At 41.0% G+C, this 22,801-nt stretch overlaps 1 protein-coding gene across 5 annotated transcripts in view; it reads right to left on the bottom strand.

Annotated features, from left to right (window-relative positions):
• The window catches only part of specc1 (sperm antigen with calponin homology and coiled-coil domains 1), a 149,212-nt gene extending 126,646 nt beyond the window's left edge, over positions 1-22,566 (bottom strand). For 4 of the 5 annotated variants that reach the window (XR_007569719.1, XM_050041007.1, XM_050041003.1 and 1 more), the window contains exon 1: positions 4,226-4,851. The gene's annotated coding sequence lies outside the window, so the exon portion shown is untranslated. Of the gene's footprint in view, positions 1-4,225; positions 4,852-22,478 lie in introns of those variants that run through there. The other variant, XM_050041004.1, reaches the window with a different exon arrangement.
• Positions 22,567-22,801: the final 235 nt, after the last annotated feature.

Here is a 22,801-nt window from a genome sequence, read left to right as displayed (position 1 = left end):
AACTTTGAGTCATTTCAAGGTTCGTCATCACCATGTTTTCTAACCTACATAACTTAACTTGCCTGAACGTAAGGATGCCCAACCATGTTTCTTTTCCGAAACCTTATCACAATAATTTTACTTGCCTAAACCTAGCCTTTGTAACTTTACGTTAAATATGTTATGTTATTCATGGGGTGCTTATTCGTAGAATATCATACAAACGGTGATATGACGATACAGTATATTCTATTTCTGAGCACAAAACACAGGTCTTTTACCCAGGAGACCAGTGTTTGGAACCGTGTAAATGTGAGTCATTGTGAGTCATTTTAAGGTAGGTCATTACCATGTTCCTTTCCCAATCTAACCTATGTAATTTACTTGCCTAAACCTAACCTTGGTAACAAGGTTGTAACTTTATGTTAAGTAGGTAACGTCATTTGTGGGGTGCTAACTTGTAGGATATCATACGAACCGCTGTATGAGTATGTTGCATTACAACATGCTATTTCTAAGTTCAATCTCCCATTTTTCAAGATTACATTAATAAAATTAGCTGGTTTATTTATCTTTTCAGAAACTGTATTTGTGCCTGTGGCAACTGTCAGTCAAAAACAACTATATTGAAAGATATTATATATATATATATATATATATATATATATTATGTCTTATAACTACTAACAGTGAAAAATACCAGGCAGTAAAGTGAAAAGTGGGAGTAATCTTTAGAAATGCACGATAAAAAACAACCAGTATGTCCTTTCAAACCAAACTGTTGAAGCGTTCACATGAAGTATGATGAGACCTATGTTTAACAGATAATTAATATCAATTTACCTCTGAGAGTACAGATAAATATAGATCCAGTATTTTGAAAAAGTGTTATTTATATTCTTTACTGTAACAGATCCACATATATATAATTATTTTAAGGTAAAACTGCTGTTCAGCAAAAATAGGACAGATGTTGAGATAAAACCAGTAATTACTCAGTGCAAACCCACTACTATGTAACAGTTACAGAGGAAATACCTTCTTGCATGTACACATCCATTGCACGAATATGTTTCTTGGCTGACTCGGCTTGCCACAACCACAAATCGCCTCAGATAACAGAGGGAAATCCAAGCTAACCAATCCTGACCACTCTCTGACATTAAATGCAGGTTGCCCTGGTACAGTGTGGGGCAGGCCATGTACACTGCACTTTAATTATTCAGTGTGTGTTTGTGTAGAATACGAAGCAGATGGGAGTGCAATGCTTCCTCCTATCACCAGGAACTGTGTATAACGTGAACATCCTGTCATTTACACAGAGATTTAAAAAAAAATAATCTGTCATCAGAGGGGGAACCTGCAGTCCTGCAAAGAAGTGGCTGCAAAACCTGCTTCCTTCTTGTGGTGGCACTGAAAGGTCGACTCCAACTACACTTGTTTCTGTTTTTTTCAAATTGAAATACCCACTTGCTCGCCAGTGTGCCTCTCGTTGTTGTTTCTAGCTGGTAGAAGTTAACAGTCATATACTATGTGGGGCTAGTATTAGGGTACTCGAAAATCTATCTAGGGGCTGGGCCAGACATCATTGTATTTCAAATGCAATGACAATAAAGGCATTCATTAATGAATTAATTAATTCATTCAGACATGGACGTAAAAACTGATTACACCACATTTGTAGATAATCCTTTGTATTATCTGTTTTTGGTCCATCCAGTAAGGCACAACTGTGAGGTTTTTAATTCTATGTTTTCGTTTCTTTTAGGAAGTGAGTAGCTCTCATTTTAAGAGTCCTTTATCTATTTGTGTTGAACCCGCAGGCCCTTTCCCTTTGTAGTCTGCCTCACATTTTTTGGTGGTTTTACGTTTCCTCCACAAGCTGGGTCATAACACATTAGCAAGAAGCAGTGACGTGGGTTAGAGCAGTGAGCATAGATAATAACAATAATAATAATAATAATAAGTGAAAGGGTTATTTGGTATTTTTGAAATGGGGTTGTATGAGGTTATTATCCATAGTCAGTGTTAGCCCTTTCTGACGGGTAACTGAAGCCGTTATATTGCTCTCGTCAAAGCCATCAGACTCCTTTGACATAAACTGTAATCTTACTTTGCAGAACACGGGAGTTTTTGGTCTACCACTGCCTCTATTGGTTAGTTAGTTTGTGTTGTGTCTTTCTGATCCAAACTAACATGGCAACCACAAGAGTATGTTGCTTAGCTTTCATGGTGGTTTGGTAGGTTCAACCTTACCGGATTGGTCTCAGGAGAGGAGCCAGACTAAAGTCTGCACACTGAGCAAAACTACTGACATCAGGCACTTAGTAGACCCCAGCCACCAAAATGGTGGCAGGACGGCCGCTCCTGATGAAAGCCGAAAGGAAATCAGGAGTGCAAAAGAGGGTCTACTAGGGCCAAAATCCAAGAACACCATCAGGCAGAAACTTATGTTAGGGGACGTAGGAAAATGTTTTTAGAAGGACATGAGAAAATAGTATTTTGACGATAAAACATACATGACAAAAATTTGAAAGTTTAAAAACATAAGGAACAGTACTGCAAAGTGGGGATGCCATGGTGAGGAAATATTTCCACCCGATAACAAACATGTAACAACACCGGTGTTATCAATTACACCACGTTTTACAGGAAAGGTATTCGTTAATGACACTCTTTACTGATGATGCAAACCAAACATTTCCTACTGCTGCAGCTTAAAATAAAAAGCATTTAACTTCTGAAACACGAGTTGACTTTTATAATGAAGGAGTCCCAGGAAGTGCAAAGTGTTTTGTCAGTGAGATTAGAACTACTGCTATCATTCATCAAAAACGATCATTTAAAGTGTTTTGGGGTATTTTTGCCTTTACTAGATAGGACAGTACTACCATGAGGGAAGGAGAGAGGGAATGACATGGAGCAAAGGGCCAGGGTTGGAATCAAACCTGCAGCCGCTGCAGCAAGGACAGTGGATCATTTTACATATTGCAGTGAGCAATAAAACAGTCAGGAGCCACAGTGAGCCGCTAGCTGAGGAGCTGCAGGTGACAGGCTGCACCTACACCTCCAACTTCTTAGCGATTTAACCAACTCCTTTTCCCTCATTAACTTCAGGTTCACTATTAGCATCAGGTCTAAATCTGTAATATTGCCAAATAGACGATTTTGCATTTCACCTTGAAAACAAATCGTTCACCCTGTTGGTCAACTCTCCTTATAATTTAAATCTGACCCCTGCTACTCTGTGACGCATCTCTGCTGCTGCTGAACGGAGCAGACATTAAGTTTAAAATTGTACTGATTAAAAAAATCGAACAATAGCCAGCAGGTAATGTAAGCGATGTACACCTTTTAACACCAGAAACACAGACTGCCGCTGGAAGCCTTCTGGAGAGCAACACATTGATATAAAAAAGACCCTAAAATAAAGTAATTACTGGCCCCCCATTTAATTAAGCAAAGTGCATTCAGGTGTGACTGCACTGCTTCTGTCCAGAGAATAAAATCAGAAATAGTCAAGCATCGCAACACACATCAAAGCAAAACCAAACTAGGATTTACAGCTAAGCTTTTCTTTACCAACACGACATGGGCATGAAAATGTCTGCTTTATCACATATTCATGCAAACCTACACCAGACCACTAAAAGCAGTAAGCATCTTTTATGATCCTGACTGCATTTTTTAAAAAAAGGATATAGGTTGAAAGTCACTGTGTGTCATCATCACATCCTCTTGTGTTTTTTCCTGCCTGGCTTGTTGGTTAGCTTTTAAAAGGCTAGCATAAGCTTTAATATAACATACTGTAAGCATAACATAAACTTAAAAACAGCAAACCTCTGGTCAGCCATGGTTGTAAAACCTTGGATAAATACTATGCCTGCACAGAATATTTCACAGGTTGCAAAGTTTGGCCCAGGCACATTTCCCTTTCTGAATTTTATTTCCAGCGGTCGACAGAAATGTGAGAAACCTGGCAGAAATACCGGCAGCAGATGTTCTTAGTCACTTTCTTCCTAACTCAATATATAAACTTGACTTCAGATTTTCCTATTTCAAACTTTCCTACTCCAATCACCAATCACATCTTGAATTCAAAACAAACTCTATGGCTGCAAAGCAGTGACTGAAGATAAACAACATATTCGAGAGCTTAAATGAGTAATGAGACAGAGGGTGATGACAGATTGGTGTCAGAAAAAATGCTACAGTAAAAAAAACAACAGTGGTGCAATTCACTCACGTGTTTGTCACTGGACGCTGTCCTAGAGACTGCCCTCTGCCTGAGTGCCCTGAAGCACAACAGACCAAAATATCCGTCCTTTGCTGAGCTGTATGAAGAGTCTGAGGGCGAAAAGGGTCAGGAGCAGCGGCTGTCTGTCTCAACACAACAGCCAGGATGAGGAAGTACTGCAGGCTGCCAACCGCTGTGCTGTATGTGCCGCTGCCTCTTTCACTCTCTCTCATACAAAAAGGAAGAGAAGGACAGATACTCAGCCATGAGCATGTTTTTCTCCTCTCACAGTTTTTCCACTCTTCTTCGAACTCTTGAAGAACACACAGTAAAAGCGGGAGAAAGGAGCAGGAGGAGGAGGAACATATGGCTTTGAGACTACTGGGCCATGCACTGTCGAAATGAGGGTAATCATTTTTATTATAATCACACAGCCAAAACCACTGCCGTTAGAAATGCAGGTGTCTGCACTTTGTTCCCAGGACAGTGGCTTGCAGTTTGACTTAACCTGAGCCCATGTGTGTTTGTGGTTTGTGGGTGAGACACAACTGTGCCATTGTATTCCTCTATATTAAAAACCACAGCCATGTAAAACAAAAAATTGTGCTGCTTTGTTATTTTTTTTGTGCACTATGTCCAACTCATGTCTGACTGGTGGAAGTCTGAAAAATAAAGATTGATTTATGACATTGTTATGAGTTCTTTATTTCGAAAGTGATCTGTGGGCTGTTGGGGCATAAACAGCAGCTACAAAGCTGGTCTTTGTCTGAGAAACACTTCTTAATGTGAGGGTGGATCATTTGTGGAGGGGTCTGCATTTTATGCTCCACCATTCTGGTCTAATTTGGATCCCACAACGCGCGGCATGCCAAGGCCGTAGAGAGTGTGGGTAGAAAGTGTACTGCACGCTGGTCCGGGATGAAACAGGCTTCAGTCTGTGGCAAGTGGTAAACTGAGCAACTTGGTCCGACCACACCCCTACACCACCACAAAAACAGCTTTCTGCTACGGGTTGAGAAACAGTTCAGAAAGCTTTTTTAGGCACCACATGCTGTTTCACACTCTGCTGCAGATACTGATTTTGGGTGTGATTTCATGTTGCATGCTTTCGACAACACCGATTCTGTAATGTTGGCACAAGCAAACAGTATCTTATTGCAGTTTTGTCAACTGCTGTCTAAACGTTGTGACTGTTCACAGCCAGTCTTAGTGACAACTGTGAATTACATCATGACCACAGCAAATGCTTGTCTCTTATGTTTAGAGGGTCTCTGTTGAAATTATGTATCCTGACACTTAAAACATAGTTCTAGTAATGAGGTTAACCAATTTTTTTTTTCTTATCTGCAGTAGACAAATTTGACTTGGTTTTCTATTCCGCTCTACCCTTCATGGACGGCTGAAGTCCTCAACTAAAATTCCTGAGAGCATATTTTTAATATCATGTTTGGTGGGTGGAGCTGGGTCTATATCTGGTTTTGCCTGTGCAGTCTGGTGTACCAGCTTAAACTGGTTGGATTTCATTTAAGACCAGCTGATCTGGCATTTGTCATTATGACACATTCTGGCAAATTAAAAAGTAGCTACATCAGCAACCTGTGTCAAAGGTGTCACAGTAAATCCTACCTTTATTGCATTATTAATAAGAAATACAACAACATGATTACAACAATATTGTTTGTTTATGACTGGACTAACAGAGCCACTAATGCCTGACAGGCCATGCACAATTTAGTGCCAAGCTGAGGCCAGGAACATGAGGGAGACCAAATTTTAGTAGAGCTGGGAGGGAGGAAAATGCGCACGGCACATGTTGTGTTTGTTTACGAAAAAAAATACATGTATTTATGGGGTGACGAGACATAGCAGATTTACACTCAAAAGCCCCTTTTACACAGCCTATTCAGGGCTTATTTCACCTCACCACTCTGTATAAAAGGTAAAAACATGTGAAGTAAGTGTGAAGTGGCAGAACAGGACATGTGTGACCTTTTGATGACGTGTTAAGCGGGATTTAAACTTCTGTGTCAAATCGACGCCATACCTACGTTACAGGTTCTGCGTTTACAGAGCTGAGCCTGTACCGTACCCTATGCCGCAGCGTGACATGCACCACTTTAAGCGGGATTTATACTTGGTATCGTTACAAAATACGGTACCCACCGGAGGGCGAATTTGTTTTTCCTAGGATGGCAATGGCATGATGTACCCTACTCTGCCTCTGACCTGCATTTGTATAGTGCCTTTCTAGTCATCCCACCACTCAAAGTGCTTTTACACTACGAGTCACATTCACCCATTCACACACACATTCATACACTGGTGGCTACTATACAAGGTGCCACCTGCTACTCAGTTTTAACACACTCTCACAGGAGGCAATTGGGCGCAATTTGGGGTTCAGTATCTTGCTCAAGGATACTTCGACATGCAGACTAGAGGAGCCGGGGATGGAACGGCTGATGTTCCGATAGGTGGACGACCCACTCTACCTCTGAGCCACAGCCGCCCTGTCTTACCCTTACCCAAATTAATCTCACTGCTCATGCCTAAACTTAGGCACAGTAGTAAGTACAGTAGGACGGGTCATGCCTTTATCACCATAGGAAGAACAAATTTGCCACTGTGAGATTTAAAAAGCAGCAAGCAGTAGTTAGCAGCTAACTCAATGAAGAAGAACAGCAAATGTCCACAAACTGGAAAGACACCAAGGTCCGGGAGCTCCTTGTGCTCTGGGCAGAGGATGAGATCAACTACCATATAACAGGGACAGTAACGGATTGTTATTGCCATGTTATTCTGTTGGTATTGTCTGAAAGCTCTGTCCAAGATGAATGCTTTACCTCACATTGTGTTGCACGTCACAACTCTTTTGCTTCAGAGACACCAGCATGCTATCTAAAATCCCACACTGTGGCAGTGCTAGAAGAAAATATCATTAACATTCAAAGGTATTAGGATTCATCATCTGGGAAACAAGAATGCCCAATGTACAAAGTTTTGTGCCAACCCATTTAGTAGATGTATAGACACATCACTGGATAAGTGAATACAAGCACCACCAATCAGGGGATTACCTGTAATTCATTAGGATTCATCCAGTGGGTGCCACATACATTCGTACAAAATGTCACCAAAGTCAGTCAGACTTGGTCATGAATGTATGCACAAAAATTTCATGGCAAACTTTCCAACAGGACCATGTCACTAGCATGGCTAAAGCCTACCGTCTGAGGAAAAAAAATATCACTTTTGGGAAAAGTATACAGCCTTGTTTTTTTTAATCTTTCTTTATCTTATCATCCTACAGAGGAGTTTTACCAGAAGCATGTTGCATACAGGTGCCAATCAACCTGTAGGATCACAGTGAAAACACAACACTTATACGAACAATAAAACGATTTAAAGTGTCCCAATATGGAACAGAGACTTGGGAAAAGCAAACCAGTAATTACCAGTATAATGATTATTTCTCAGCCATAAAAACAGCCAACTTAATTTATGAGGACATTTCTAAGAATTTCCAACTGGAATAAGTTTCTATACTGCCAAGATCCTTTGAATAAATTGAAACTAAACACTTACAGAAAGGGTGACTGAGGAAAAAGGAAACAGCTCACGCCTGGAGTATGAAACAGGCCAAACATCAATAAATAATGACGGAACATAAAGACATGGGGCTGGAGGTGGCAGCAGGCATTCTGAAGCTCCTAAGCACCGCCTGCTTCTTATTGTCTTCCTTTTTCCTCCCTCAGTCTGTGCACAGGAAAGAGCACTGAGTCAGAGTCTCCACAGACACAACATCATCGCACAGGACGTGAAAACAAATGTAAATTGTGCGATGATGATGAGTGTGTGGCTTAGAATAACCTACTGTTATTTCCATCACCATTAAAAGTAGAAGCTACTCTTATGATACCGACCAAAACTGTCCACAAAATTAGCTCAAAGTGTAAAGATACTGTAGGATTAAAACTGTCAAGCTGCATGTTTGTGCAGAATGAAATATTGACTGGAACATGAAGTCAGCTTCAAACATCTTTGAGGATTCAGCAGTATTTGGACAGAATATTGATATTTTGGCTCCACTCTATACTATTTGCTCTTGATGCTACATTACTGGTCTATGCTGTGTAGTTGTTCCCATAAAAATACACATATGAACCCAACTATTTAATTAAAGCTTCATCTATTTAAAAAACGAAGCCATCTGGCGATGGATGGTTCCCAGTTTTCAATGCGCCAAAAACTATTAGTCAAAATAAAGAAAGATTCAGTAAAGTTGTATTTCGTTTACAGTCACAGCTGTCTCTTTTTGTTGTTAAACTCCCCTCCACTGCATGGAATAACTGTCAGTGTTGCCATTTCATTTCAAAGATGTCTGTAAGAGGATTAAGTTGTGCATTGAACATGCAACACTAGATAACTTCAGTGGGAGATTTAACAGCAGGGTTGACAATAAAGATTGCCTGATTGCCCAGGGCCAGTAACACGCCAAGCCGAGCTCAACTCACGTGCCCGATTGTGCAGGAGTAGTAATAAAAAATTAAACTCATCATTTTAGAGCTGATGATGGATGTAGCTAAGGAGTGGGCCATCTTGCCATCTTGCTTCCTTCTCATCTTTATTGAGAGTTGCACGTGTGGAGTACCGATCTGGCACTCGCAACAAAATGGTGGGTAAAGACAAAGATTATGAGCTTAGTTTAGTTAGGTGGCATTACAGTATGTATTGCACAGTTTGCAACAAGTATCAAGTGGCACCTTGGATGGTAGCCCTGGCCACCAGTGTACAATGTCTGTGTCAATGGATGAATGTGACATGTAGTGTTAAAGGGCTTTAAAGAGCAGGAAGACGAGAAAAGTGCTATACAAGTGAAAGTAAATTTACCATAAGATGGGGTCCTATTTCATCACAATTACAATTACAATTAGCGCTCACATTCATACCTATGGTCAAAATAGAGTCACCAATTAACCTAACCTGCATGTATTTGGACTGTGGGAGGAAGCCTGAGTACCCCGAGAAAGCCCATGCTGATGCGGAGAGAACATGCAGACCCCGCACAGAGGGGCTCCCCCCACCCTGGAGTTGACAGACTCCAAAAATCCAAAAATAACAAACCTCAGTCTAATCACTGGCAGCATGCAACACACCTGTGCACAACCCTGGTGGTGGGAGCTCCACCTCCCGGGAGTTGTAGATGGGGTTTTTTATGTACTGAATGACAAACTGTTCTGCATCATATTATAAATTTTTAATATGAACTGGCTGGGGCACAAGCCAAACTTCATGCAGTCAATTTATTTTTCCTGATGGATTACTGATAATGTATCTGAGGGTGAGTGTTTCCTGCCATCTTGAAGCCCAGCAACAAGAAGATGTAAAGATGGAGTGATACGAGAAAATGTAATTTAATTAGTTATTTTAGTCTACGACAACCACATATGATGAAGTATAAAACAGCTGGATACCTATCATAATGTGTCACTGACAACAAAGATCTTACAACCACAAGTAGATATTTTCTGTTGCTTCTGCCGGTGTGATATTGATGCATTGCTACTGCTGCTTCTGATATCACATTATCATAACAGCAGCTGAACATCTGACCAACATCTGCACTCCAGCTAGTGAATCCAGAACAAATTACAGTTGCTATATAAACGTGTAGTGTACTGTAAAGCTACAATGATTAGTCAGTCAACAGAAAAAAAGTCTAATTTTTTTTGTACAAATGGCAGAAAATGCTGTTTTCAGGCTCTCAGATGTGGAGATTTACTGCTTTTTTTCTGTTTTATATGGTATTAAACTAAATAATTTTGGATTTTGGACAAAAAAAAAGGCATCACCTAGACTTAAGGGTAACTGGGATGGACATTTTTCACTGGTATTTTCTGACATTTTATAGACTGAAAGAATAACCTAGTAAATTATCTAGTTGCAGCCCTAGCATACTGTTAATCAAGAAACATTTCACTTAATATCAGACAGTAATATGTGCAAAAATGTGTGGTGCTTAGATGCATGTATTAATGTATTAATTGTGCCTGACCACGTCGGCAGCTCTGCAGCATCTGTACAGCACCTGGGTCTAAGGAAGCGTTGTGTGTGCAAAGTCATTATCTCAGCTAAAAGTGAAACGGGAAGAGTGTGGGATTAGTCTGTGTCCCATGCTGTGAGACAGTCTCTGCTCTCCCTCTGGGTTTCCCCTTTAGTCTGAAGGGATCTGAAACTAGTACGCAACAGGACGCAAACCTCCTTCCCAGAAGCAGCACTGGGGAACCTGCAGCCTGGTTTCACACAAAACAATACAGCAAAATGTGTGACACTTTCTGCAGTCAGTAGCAATTTGTGAGAGCTGAATGTGAGCAAAGCAAGATGCCAAAACACACTAGAATGCCTCCAGCTGTACAAATATTAACAGACTTTAAATGGTTTGAATTACACTCCTGGGAAAGGAGAACCGTGAACCTAGAGCTGGGAAGCAATAGTTCACGTATGTATTGTGTTTGTCTATTGACTATTGAGCCAGCTGCCTTTGTGTGGAGACTTTGATGTGCTCAAAATAGTAAAACCTCCTAGTATGATATAATTCCTCAACCAAAACATAGAAAAACTACCTCCCGGCATCTGAATATGAAATAGCCTAAAAATGAGAGCTCCTGCTTAAATCAGCATCTTTACGTTCAAGATGAGAGGAAAGCAGAGCTTGTGAGGAAAGTGCTGAGTGGATGATTTCCTTTGATCTGGACATAGATCAATAGTTTGTTTGCCTGGCTTTTAGGCCTCTGCAGCAGGGGTTCTCAAACTTTCAAAAAAAAACAAAAACAAAAAAAAACTGCTTAATATGAGACCATGGCTCATTAATTGTGACAGTTCATATCCGAGAGCAGAGGCTGGGAAGTTCAATCCCCCATTTAAATATCTGATACAATATTCACACTTCAAAACTTTTTATAAGTACCATTTAACCTGCATATGCAATTTTCTTCACATCATAAACTTTAATTTTACTTTTAAAACTTTATGTCTCATTACTAACTTAAATAAAAATGAACTAAAGGTTAACCAATTAATTAGTTTGGCCATACAATTGGCGCCAACAGGCTGTTATCAGTGGACCTTGGCTCCAATAGTGGCAGATGGTTGTGCAGCCTCCACCAGTCACGAGGGACGTACATCATCGACCAGAGCTGAATAGGGGAGGGTTGTGTTCAATGAACAGTGGGTACAGCTCCAGAGCAGCAGGCCCCTTCTGCTGTGTGACTGTGTCTCAGTGTACTGTTCTTCATTTTAGCAAACAACTGGTCGAGCACTGTAGCGCAACATTTGCACGGAGGCTCCATACACAAAGTCAAGGTAATGTCACTGTGTACCTGAGAATCTCAGGTTGAAAAATAATAAAAATAAAAATCACTCCCACCTAGATTTTTAATGGTTTGATGATGTTCAATTCCAGAGTTAATTATAAATTACTTTGACTTAGATGTTCAGTTCATTTCCAACACTGTCAAAAAAATTTGGGGGGTGGGGTGGGCGTGATATCGGCCGATTAATTGGCTTTTTCCTGTTCCAAACTATCATTACTATATCTGCCTTTAAAAATCCATCATTGGTCAACCTCCAAAATGAACAGTCTGGTTTCTAAAACACTAACAAATATATTTTTCTGATATATTTAAGTTGTGTCACAGTAAGGGAGTAATGATAATGAGTAACGATACATCTGTCAGGAATGATAAATCAATGATCAATATCAACGATGCAAAGTGAAAACATCGATACATAGCTTCATCTTAAGGACATGCCTTTATTTTTGAATTCTCACGCCACGTCTTTGTCACTATTTTTGTCCAAGCGCACCTCTTTCCTAAACGTTCACATAGTGCTAGCAACCTAGTGACAGGAAGATAATGGTAAGCAGTCAAGGAGAAGATAATGAGGATATTTATTGATAAAAACAATATTGATCGCAAGCCCTTGAGTAGATACACAGACTTTGTGTTATCACCAAATATCATATGGTTGTCCAAAGAATCAATATTGTATCAGCGAATGCTGATATTGTGGCAGTGCTCTACAAATAAATGAATGTGTGGGAAACCCTGCACTATTTTTGTTAGCAATTTTGTCGATAAAATATCAGAAAATAGTGAGAAATGTTGTTTATAATTTCATACATCCTTTGTCTTAAAATGTCTTCTTTCGTCTACTTGTCATGTATGCAAAAAGGAGAGATCAAAATCTTCACATTCATACTTTCATTTTGCTGTTAATGATACTGCCTAATCGTGTGGAATTCATTAACACGATGAACACAAAGAAAACTAATCCCTCTATAAAAGTTGGACGTAAGCATGCACACTTTGGCCCAAGCCAAACAAGACGTTACTGACATATTGAACTGTGCGCCCTGGCAGCAGTCACAGCCACCCATTCTCTCCCAAGAAACTGCTCTGTCCTGGATTCACCAGGAATAAAGAAGTAGGAGCGGATAAAGATACAGTCTTCTTGCATATTTCATGTGCTTCATCCTCTGTTTCATCGTTCTCAGAGCCCGGGCTCCCTCGAGGGCCAAACTTCCTGCTCAGATGGTGTCAAAGTTCTTGTCTGATAAACAGTCAGTCAGAGCCACATGGCAGAAACTTCAGCCGCTTTCCTGTCTGCCTGGCTGGCTGCATGTACAGAGAGTGGGCGGATTCCATAGAAACTCTAGCATAGCATGCATGAGAACCGCCAGGGAATAAAAAGACCACCACTTAACAGAGCTCAGTGATTTTCCACAATGGAACATCATAGTATGAATGCCACTGAGTAGAATTACTGTCCAACCTAAAAGGAGCAATCCGCGCTCTACGTCCTTCGAGTTTGCAACAGCGCACAGATTTGTGGCATGAGAGCTATTTGATGTTCATACAGTAGGGGGTGTGTTCCATGCAGCCTGTATGATGACGAGAGTCCACAAAGAGATAACAATGGGTCAGACCTCAGCCACCGAGCAATCATTCCAAAGACACTCCCTATGCATGTGTAAACGTCACACTTATAAACTTGCTTGTCCTGTTTACCTGGGTGAGATAACTCAATATCAAATCATCTGTCTACATCTTGACTTGCTCATGACACTTCTGCACTACACTGTTCTTGCCTTCAGGCTATCGTGGAAGCAAAAAAAGCCTTATATCATGATTAGGTTATCGACTACAATATAGACATGACTTCAGTCATTTTGCTCACTACCATATTGTCTGTTGTCTTTACATAAGAATGTCACCAACATTTTAGTCAACATGCCAGAATAAACCGCAGGGTTTTCCCCTTTTTTCTCTCAGAAGAAAAATGAAATAACACTTCAGAGACGACACAGCGTAGCTTGCCAGTAGCCTGCAGCTGCATTTTTGGAGTGGAAGCGACACAGTCCTGATAGTTGTTTGCTTGCCATCGTCTGGCAATGAGCCAAAAAGTCTGCGTTTGTTGTTTTACCCTCCAACAACTTCATCATCCACTCTGTAAATCCAACAGCAAACTGCGCGGCTCCCAGGCCGTACTTCCCTGGGAACCAACTGCAGTACACTGGCAAGATAATGGAGGTAACGCTTCTTTTACACCGCCGGTGCAGTAACCGCCCTAATAACTACCTACCTGCAAGAGCCTACCCAAAAGCAAAATGTTTTTGAAAGCAGCTGCTGCCACTACAGTCCACAACGGTGCTGACAGGTAGGTGCTTCCCTGAACACTGGCAAAAGTGCGAGCTAGCTTGTAGCTGCAAGACAACAGAAATCACTGAAATTAGTAATCTGAAGTTTGGTGGAATAATGGTGGTGCAGGGGGTGGGGGAGCCCTTCTGTGTGGAGTTTGCATGTTCTCCCTTGTGTCAGCGTGGGTTTTCTCCAGGTACTCCAGCTTCCTCCCACAGTCCAAAGACATGCAGATTAACTGGTGACTCTAAATTGTCCATAGGTGTGAATGTGAGCGTATATGTGTCAGCCCTGTGATAGTCTGGTGACCTGTCGAGGCTGTACCCGCCTCTCGCCCAGTGTCAGCTGGGATAGGCTCCAGCCCACCCACGACTCCTAACTGGATAAGCGGTTATGGAAATGAATGAATGAATGAAAGTTTGCTGTAAATGTTACCCCAGGCCCACTCTATCTTCTGGTTGTCCATATAAGTTACTGGTGATGTAACTCCGGGTATTCAGACACTAACATTATCAGCTCCTCCATCTTGTCTTCTTCCTGCTTCTGGGATACCCACTTTTTGATCGGCCAAAGCCAGGCGGCAACCTCCAGATGTTTAACACGTGAACTCTATGCAGCAGAGCAAAATCTGTGCGTGTTCACATGGTCAGCAACCGCTTAATACTTCAATTGCTGTTTCAAACCACCTCCCTTCTACTATCTTCCCCTCATTAAAACGACTGGAGGCAGCGAGTTACTGCACAGCGGTGTAAAGGCCCATAACTGTGGTATTCCCAGAGCTTGGTAAGCCTGTCTTTAAGTCACAAGGTTCTACTTGCCAAATTTGTATCAACTCTCAAATTAATAAGTAATTTTGGGCTACTCCTATAAAAGTATTTTTAATTTTTCAATATATTAATAGGTTTTTGATTACTTTTTAATGGATATGTTAAATAGTTTATATATTCCAATTCCAATGTCTGAATATTCTTAAGAACTATAACTTCATTGCCCTTTGAAAAGGTGTACTTGTATTATTATTCTATTGTATAAACATATATTAAAATGACATTTATTGCAAGTATTTCTGGGAAATACATCATCCAACAAAAGTAGTTACCGTGACAGGCAAAAGAAGCCTGAGACATTCATGTTAAGAGTTCATATCTCTGCTTTACCTCAGACGTGGCCCAGATGACCCATTTACAGCAACACTAGCATTCCTTGGAGCCAGTGAGTTAGACCGTGATACTTGTCAAGTATGCAGTCTGTTTCCTGGACGTTCTTGAACTAAAAAAAAAAAAAGGAGCCAGAGGAAAAAGATGCTTGGCAATGCCTCCCTTCACAGCTACACCTCTCAGACAGAAAACACTGCTGTGCCAGTACAGATGACGCTTTAGAGGAGAAGGGAGGTAGCCTGGCAATGCTGAGGAGGCTGGGAGCCATCTGTGCTTCTGCAAAGCAAGAGTTAAAATACTTTGCAAAATAGCTGCAACCTGCTGACAGCATGCTGAGCAGCCTCACATTCTGTCAGAAACAGGGGGACTTTTATTTATTCAACGGACTGAACACCACATCATTCCATCTCCAATCAGTCCATCTCCTCTTATCTCCTCAATTAAAGCCTCCTCCACTGCAGTTAAGGACGTGCCACTCCAACTGTATGCAGCCCAGACCTCGCCTCTTGAGGACAGATAACAACTCTTTCTTCCCAAATCACACTGAGTGCTTTTCCCTGAATGTGTGTGCGTAACAGAGTGGGAATGAAAACTGTGTCTGACCATATTAATATTTTCCTAAGATCCTCATGCTGAAGAGGGTGAGAACTAATCCTGTTGCAAACACGAGGATCAACACGCACAGCTATGTAAGCTGAATAAAGGGAGGCAAACAAGAATTCTCTGGTAAACTAATCTCAAAGCATATTATTATTGCAGCTACTGTATATGCATGAAGCACCTTTTGATGTCAGGTCACTCTGTTGTCCAGCTTGACAGTAATGCTGCTCAGGATTCATGAACTACACCCAGTCAGCGCCTCTCTCTGGTACCTCATCTATAGCCAACCAGGCCAGAGCACATTTGCATGTTATCTATTCACCACTCTCGCTTTGAATCAAAACACAAGATCTGAGACCTCATTTACATTCACTTCTTAAGAATATATAAACAGAAGCTAATTTTAAGAAGACAACCTGCATCTTATGCAACACATTGCATTTTAACATTAATTTCTGATGGCTTTACCTGATGATAATCTATGCCAGAGAAATTGTTGCAATGTATGAACCAGGAAACAGTGGGTGCACTCGCTGACCTGCACAGGCTTTCAAAAACTGCTCTGCTCTGATGCAGCCAACAGGAAATTCACTATCAAGTTTTGAGTTTGTTTAGAGATTAACCTCAAACTACTTTTCTGCAATAAAGACATTACTAAAGATGAAAATCTGACCAAGTCGTTTTATAAATGAGGCCTTTTCCAGTGTCAAGAGACCTGTGGGATATTTTGGACATCTGTATGACTTTAGTTGTGCCTCTGGCAAAATTTAAAACACAGATTTGTCCCTCCATATTGATTGATGACAGGTCACTGTAGGCTAACACCACACAGCAACTAATAGACTTGATGAACTCAGATTGGTACAGCTCAGTAGCCTCCTTGATCCTCATTACTGTGGGGAGCTGGGTGATGGGTATCTCATCTATGAGTCCTTGTGGCTAAAGTTTCACACAAGCTCAACTTAATAATCGTAAATTTTTAAATCCCCACCCACTCAACCTACAACAACCCTCGCCCTGACTTCTGGCATTGTCAAAAGCCCTGTTTCCACCAAGCAGTACGGTACAGTACAGTTCAGTTTGGTACGCATTTTTTTCCACTGTGTAAAGTTGCGGATGGTACCAACTGAACTGTTCCTTATCGTCCCCATTTTTGGTCCCCCCTCTGTTGGGGTACCTAGCACACAGATCTGGTACTAAAAGGTGGAGCTGTGAACACTGCAGTCTGTTGATTGGTCAATTGCGGACGGTCACTCTGCTCAGGGCTGAGTTGTGGCTGGTTTTGATGCTCATGTAACCACTGTTCACAACATGGCAAGTCTTACACCCCTACTCCACACTGACTTTTTAAATAAACAGGTATTGCCTATTAGGGCTGCTCGTTATGAGGAAAATATATGATATGTGATGACGTTAAATATTACTTGCGATAAACAGATATTAAAGTGTACTTAGGTCTGCTGTTCTGCTACTTTCAGTATACTGCTAAAATATGAGAAATTGCTTGTTGAATCAAAAAATAAAATAAAAGGGAAATTTTTTCCAACATACTTTTATTGAACTAAATCAACACTGAACTGAAAACAAAAGCCCCGTTTCCACCAAACACTTTCGGTATGGTACCTTTGGAGCCAAAAGGAACCCTTCAGACATGGTACCTAGACCCTAGCGTTTCCATCGCAAACGGTATCCTTACGTGTGGGCAGGGTTGTTGTCACTCACTGCTCCGTCCATCGTGATGGCCCACCAGTGGATGGAGACATGAAATATAATGCTTTTCAATGTCCATAATATTCATTCATTGTGCAAAATAAGAAAAAGCATGAAGTCATATGAAGTCATGACAGTTGACAAAGCTTCAAATATGGATGTTGCTGCAAAGAAGCTATAAATTCATGGATGCTTTACACACATCTTCAACCCGGCAGCACAGACAACCAATACAGCCAGCACAATTTCAAGATAAGTGTCATCAATTCAGTATCTGACCAAATGTCTCCTCTTTTGTTTCTCAGTTACGGCGTTGAATAACAGCCAGAAAACATGATGATGTCACAGTGAAACTGACCTTTGACCTCTCAGATATAAAACGGACTTTACTATTTTTTCTATTTGATATTTGTAGGAAATTTTGTCAGAATTAGCGTGAGAATTCTTGAGTTATGGCCAAAAACGTGTTTTGTGAGGTCTCGGTGATCCTTAACCTTTTCGACCACCAAGATCTAATCAGTTCATCCTAAAACCCAGGTGAACATTTGTACAAATTTGAAGACAGTCCCTCAAGATATGTCTGAGATACACATTCATGAGACTGAGATGGACGGACAGCCTGAAAACATAATGCCTCTGCCCACGGCTTTCTCTGGTGCGGAGGCATAAAAATCCCTAGTGCAATAACACAGTCTTTCACAAGGTGTTTCACACAAGTTGACACTGCGATAGCATAAAAAAAATATATACCTACACTGTACAGCCCTACTGCTTAGCTGTTATCAAGGATGTGCACACTCTTTGCATGTAAAGATTTGCATAAACCTCAGTCTTAATTTAATCTTAAATGCCTAATCAGTACTTTTTTGACTGAGTAAACAAGACAGAGGTATGTCCACGTTTGGACATGCAAATTGCAGACTGTATCTCTACCCAGCTTTTAGACGAGTCATACTGTAAGTACATTTCTTTGTGGTTATATTGGGGCACTGGAGGTTTGAAAAGTGTGCAATTCCCTGATTCTAGATTGCAACATCCACACTGATGTCTGTGTTTTATCTTAATTATATTGAGCCTACAAGTCATTATTATGGTGGCGTCTCCTTCCATAGAAAGCAACTGGAATTCCGCATCTGAGGTGAGCTTGTGATGTACAATATAGAGGACAACATCACTGCAGTATCTGCCTTTCACCCTTCTTCCCACAGCTGGACAAGGTCACTCTAAATGTTGTTACCCCACCCCCAACCTAACTAATTTCATATGTCAGTTACAGCACGTGGATGACAGACTCCACTTTGACTCTGCTGCTAATTTTCTACTAACAGTCCCTTAGCGTGCATCAAACATAAGTAAATCCAGGACACCAGCACTGTAGATGATCCTGAGTGTGTGGCACAGCAATGACAGGAGACCATGAATCCCCTTTAGAGTGTCACACATTCCCACTGAGCAGAATGGTCAAGGTGATTGCCAGGTATCATTTTCTGTCATACCACCGCTGTACAACTGGACATGGGTGCTCCCCACATAACCTCTGGCTATAAATAGCAAGCCAATGACAGGAACTGCCTGGATAATGAGTTGAACAGAGGAAGAAAGCAGCTATAGAAAAAAAAGAGGGGGATTCTCTGCTCCAGGCTCTACAAGGACATGCTAAGGATTAGTCCTGGTAAGGGACGCTACTGCCTCCATCAATGAGAAACACAAAGTCATGGAATCAATAACAAATTCAAACAGACAGATTGCAAATTTGTTGACGGATGCAATCTTCCTGGCTACAAACACTAGACACAAAAAAGACAGGAGCCTATCGGTAAACATCAATGATTAAAAACTGTATACTGTGCTTTAGCCTGCATCATTACATCGACATAAGACCAGCCTCCCTTGGTGCTTTCATGTGTCTAGCCCAGCCCGTCCCGAACACAGCCCAGAAGCCGGAGACTATTTCCCCTTCTTGGATGGTTAACCATGAGAAAAACACAGGGTGTAATTACCTACAAACAACATTCACATTGACTGCCTCATAAATGACTGGTGCACTGCTCATATTTGAACTCTCCTTTCTGCCGGCGTAATCAAAAGGAACAGAAGAAAGTGAAAGCTGTTATTTGTTGCCCATTTGGTCTCTCCCAAAGGATCCATGAGCGTTTCCTTGCAAGGCTGGCCTCTCCTATAAACACAAGACTACAACGTAAGCTCTGCAATTAGGATATTTTACAACTTTTCTTTCCCTTTTGTCGTTATTGAAAAGTCCAATTATGCTACACAGTAAGCCATGACCAAAATAGAAAAGGTTTATTATTAAAGCATCTCTATTTCAGGCAGTGATCTGATGTTTCTGGAGCACTTCGGTAATGTAGGTTACAAGTAAATGTTACGTGGCAGGAGTAGAATCGCAGACAGGAGCTTAGTCAGGAGAGTTTGCTGTAATGAAGCATTTAAGGTCCTATTAAAGACGTAAACAACAAGCTTCCACATAAAGGCACACCAAACACAACAAGGCCCTGTTTGACTGCTTCACATGGCACTGATCTAATGAGGAACAAATGGCTCGCTGATCATGTGAAGTAAAACTGCTTGCAGTGCATTGAAGTGGTACCAAAGGGCAACGTGCCATTAGTGGCAAATGTGAAATTTACATAAAAACACAAGAAAAAATAAGCAGTGCAGCTGAATTAGTAAATTAATTTGTACAATTGCAGGTTTATTTTGGAGAGAAAACTTTAATAACCCTTCAGGCTGGTGCTAAACGGCGCCTAGCTACCTTCACTGATTCAAATCTGATAAAAGTAAATCTTTGTATTGTGTACAGATCTTGAGTTAAGGGCTTTATCTACCACTGATGGTACTGAGGTCATATCCTCTGTATTTCTGAGGAAACTTTGGGGATTTTTGCTACCTAGGAGGACTTTAACATGAAAAACTTGGCCTAAACATGGGGGGATTCTACTCTATACCATAACACCAATATTTTAGACTCGATTTATTCAGTGTTTTTGCCAGTTTAAATCACGGGGTCCGTTTGTTTGAAGAGGAAGAGACTAAAAAAATCTCCTGAACATCTGGATCTTAAACTATCAGAGAAAAAAGGTAAGCACACATTAGCAGGTGCTGGGTGAGCGGCCCGTCTCTGACATGCCAAACAGCATCAAAGAAACACTGATTTCTAACTTGAAACTGCTTTAATCTGTGTTTTACCTGTTTAAATCACCAGGGGTCTTATTTATAAACACTGCGTATGCACAAAACGAGGCATGAAAGAGGCGTACGCCACTTCACACGCAAAAGTTGAGATCTATAAAAACAGACTTGATGGGAGAAACGTTTGGGAGACAGGAAATTTGTGACAGATGGTAACATGGAAGTCTGATTGTAGAAATTGTCAAATATTTTCTGGCACACACCATTTTTGGCTTTGTTCGTATGTACAATTTCAGTAGAGATCCTACGCATTGTTTTATAAACGAGGCCCCTGGTCCATTTGTTTTGGAGAGAAGGAGACCTCTGCGGATAATTTGGCTCCCGGTAAAAATCTCCTGAATGTCACATCTCAAGTTGTCAGACAAAAAAGTTGTGCACACATTAGCAGGTGCTGGGCTAGCTGCCTGTCTCTGATGAGCCACACAGCATAGGAGAAACACTGATTTGTACGCTAAACTACTTTATTCAGTTTTTTTACCGATTTAAATCACCGGGTCAATTTGTTTTAGAGCGAAGGAGACCTCTGTGGATAATTCGGCTCACGCTAAAAACCTCCTGAATGTCTGTACCAGAAAAAAAGTGAGCACACATCAAGTTATCAGAGACAATCGGTGCGCAGAAACAAGCAGGTGCTGGGCTAGCAGCTCTTTTGTGATGTGCCAAACATCATAGGAGAAAACCTGATTTGTAACGTGAAACTGCTTTATTCAGCATTTTTACCCGTTTTAATCACCTGGTCTGTTTGTTTTAGAGAGGAAGAGAGCTCTGTGAGTAATTCGGCTCCTGGTGAAAACCTCCTGAAGAAAGAACACTAAAGGAATCCTAACCGGGAGACGTTTCAGCTCACTGCTAGATGCCACTAAATCCCCCTGAATCTTAAACAATTTTCCCATTAAAAACGTACACACAGTGGGTATTCTTGAAGCCAATTCCAATATTTTTTAGACTAGGTTTAGATTTCAATTTAACAACTTTTTTCCCAACAAAACAGCCACGACAAAAAAAGCCACGACATACCTCGTGTAGATAGGCTATGTATTCCTGGCAGTGTAAGGCTTTGAAGCAGAATTTAGAATTGTTTGTTAAAGAAAATAAATCAAGAAAAGTCTGTCAAGCTCAAATAACACACGAAATATCCAAATATTTAAAAATATTAACAGACTTTCATTTTAGTTTCTGGATTTTCTTGGGGTGTGTGTATGTGTAAGCTGCAGTATCTTCACTGTCCTGTTAGATAATGTAACTGACATGTCCCTTCACACAGGAGAAAACCCATAGAGTTGTCAGGTAAAACATTACACTACCCAAGACAACACCATCACTGCATGTATTAATACTTCTTTCCAGTCGTGTTGGACTAAACACTGAGACAGAAAGAGGCAGATGGGGAGTATTGATCCAGCACGGATCCTGTTGAACTCCGCAGGCTGCAACGTTTCCAAGTACACAGTGAAATTCAAGATGTGAAGCCACGTAAAAACGTAAAATAACGTCCTGTTCCAACCGTGTTTATTCCACTTGTTCCCCAAATGAGACACTCGCACAGTGACACGTTCACTTAGCATGTAAACAACCTGTCCTCTGGCTATTTATATGACAGACGTAGTCATATCAGGAAAAACACGTCTGCTTCACAGTGACTCATTAAATTAAAGGAGCAGATGTTGCTATATTGTTAACGCTGCTAACAAACAGGCTGTCATCAAAGTCAGTTTGGCGTCGCTCTCAAACCAACTGACACCGCGCGACTCTCTGTGACAGCTTCGTTAACGTCCGCCGACAAACACCGTTAACGGTAAAGTTTACACATTTTAACTCAGCACATTATTAAAAAAGAAGAAGAAGAAAGGCTGCGACAGACTGTCAGATAGAAAAGCTTCATCTCACCTGTTCAGTGTCGCTGCTGCTGCTGCTGTTGTTTGATCAGGATGCTGCTGCCGCCGCCGCCTCACGCACGCGAGTCATTAAAGTGTCACCACCGGCCTGCTGGAGCCGGTAGGTGGAGCGCGTGGAGAGAGTTTTGGCGCAGTGCTCGAGGAGACTTCTGGGAAATGTAGTCTTTCCATCTATCAACGGCTGGAAGGCACCAATGGAGTCTCCAGCAATTTAAAAATAGAATAAAAAAAATAATTATAACAACAACAGCAATAATAATAAAACTAATAATAATAATAATAATAATAACAACAACTCCATTATTGTTTTTATTT

The sequence above is a fragment of the Epinephelus moara genome, chromosome 3, assembly GCF_006386435.1.
Source record: "Epinephelus moara isolate mb chromosome 3, YSFRI_EMoa_1.0, whole genome shotgun sequence".
Lineage (NCBI taxonomy): Eukaryota > Metazoa > Chordata > Actinopteri > Perciformes > Serranidae > Epinephelus > Epinephelus moara.
This window is presented reverse-complemented; position numbering and strand designations above follow the sequence as displayed.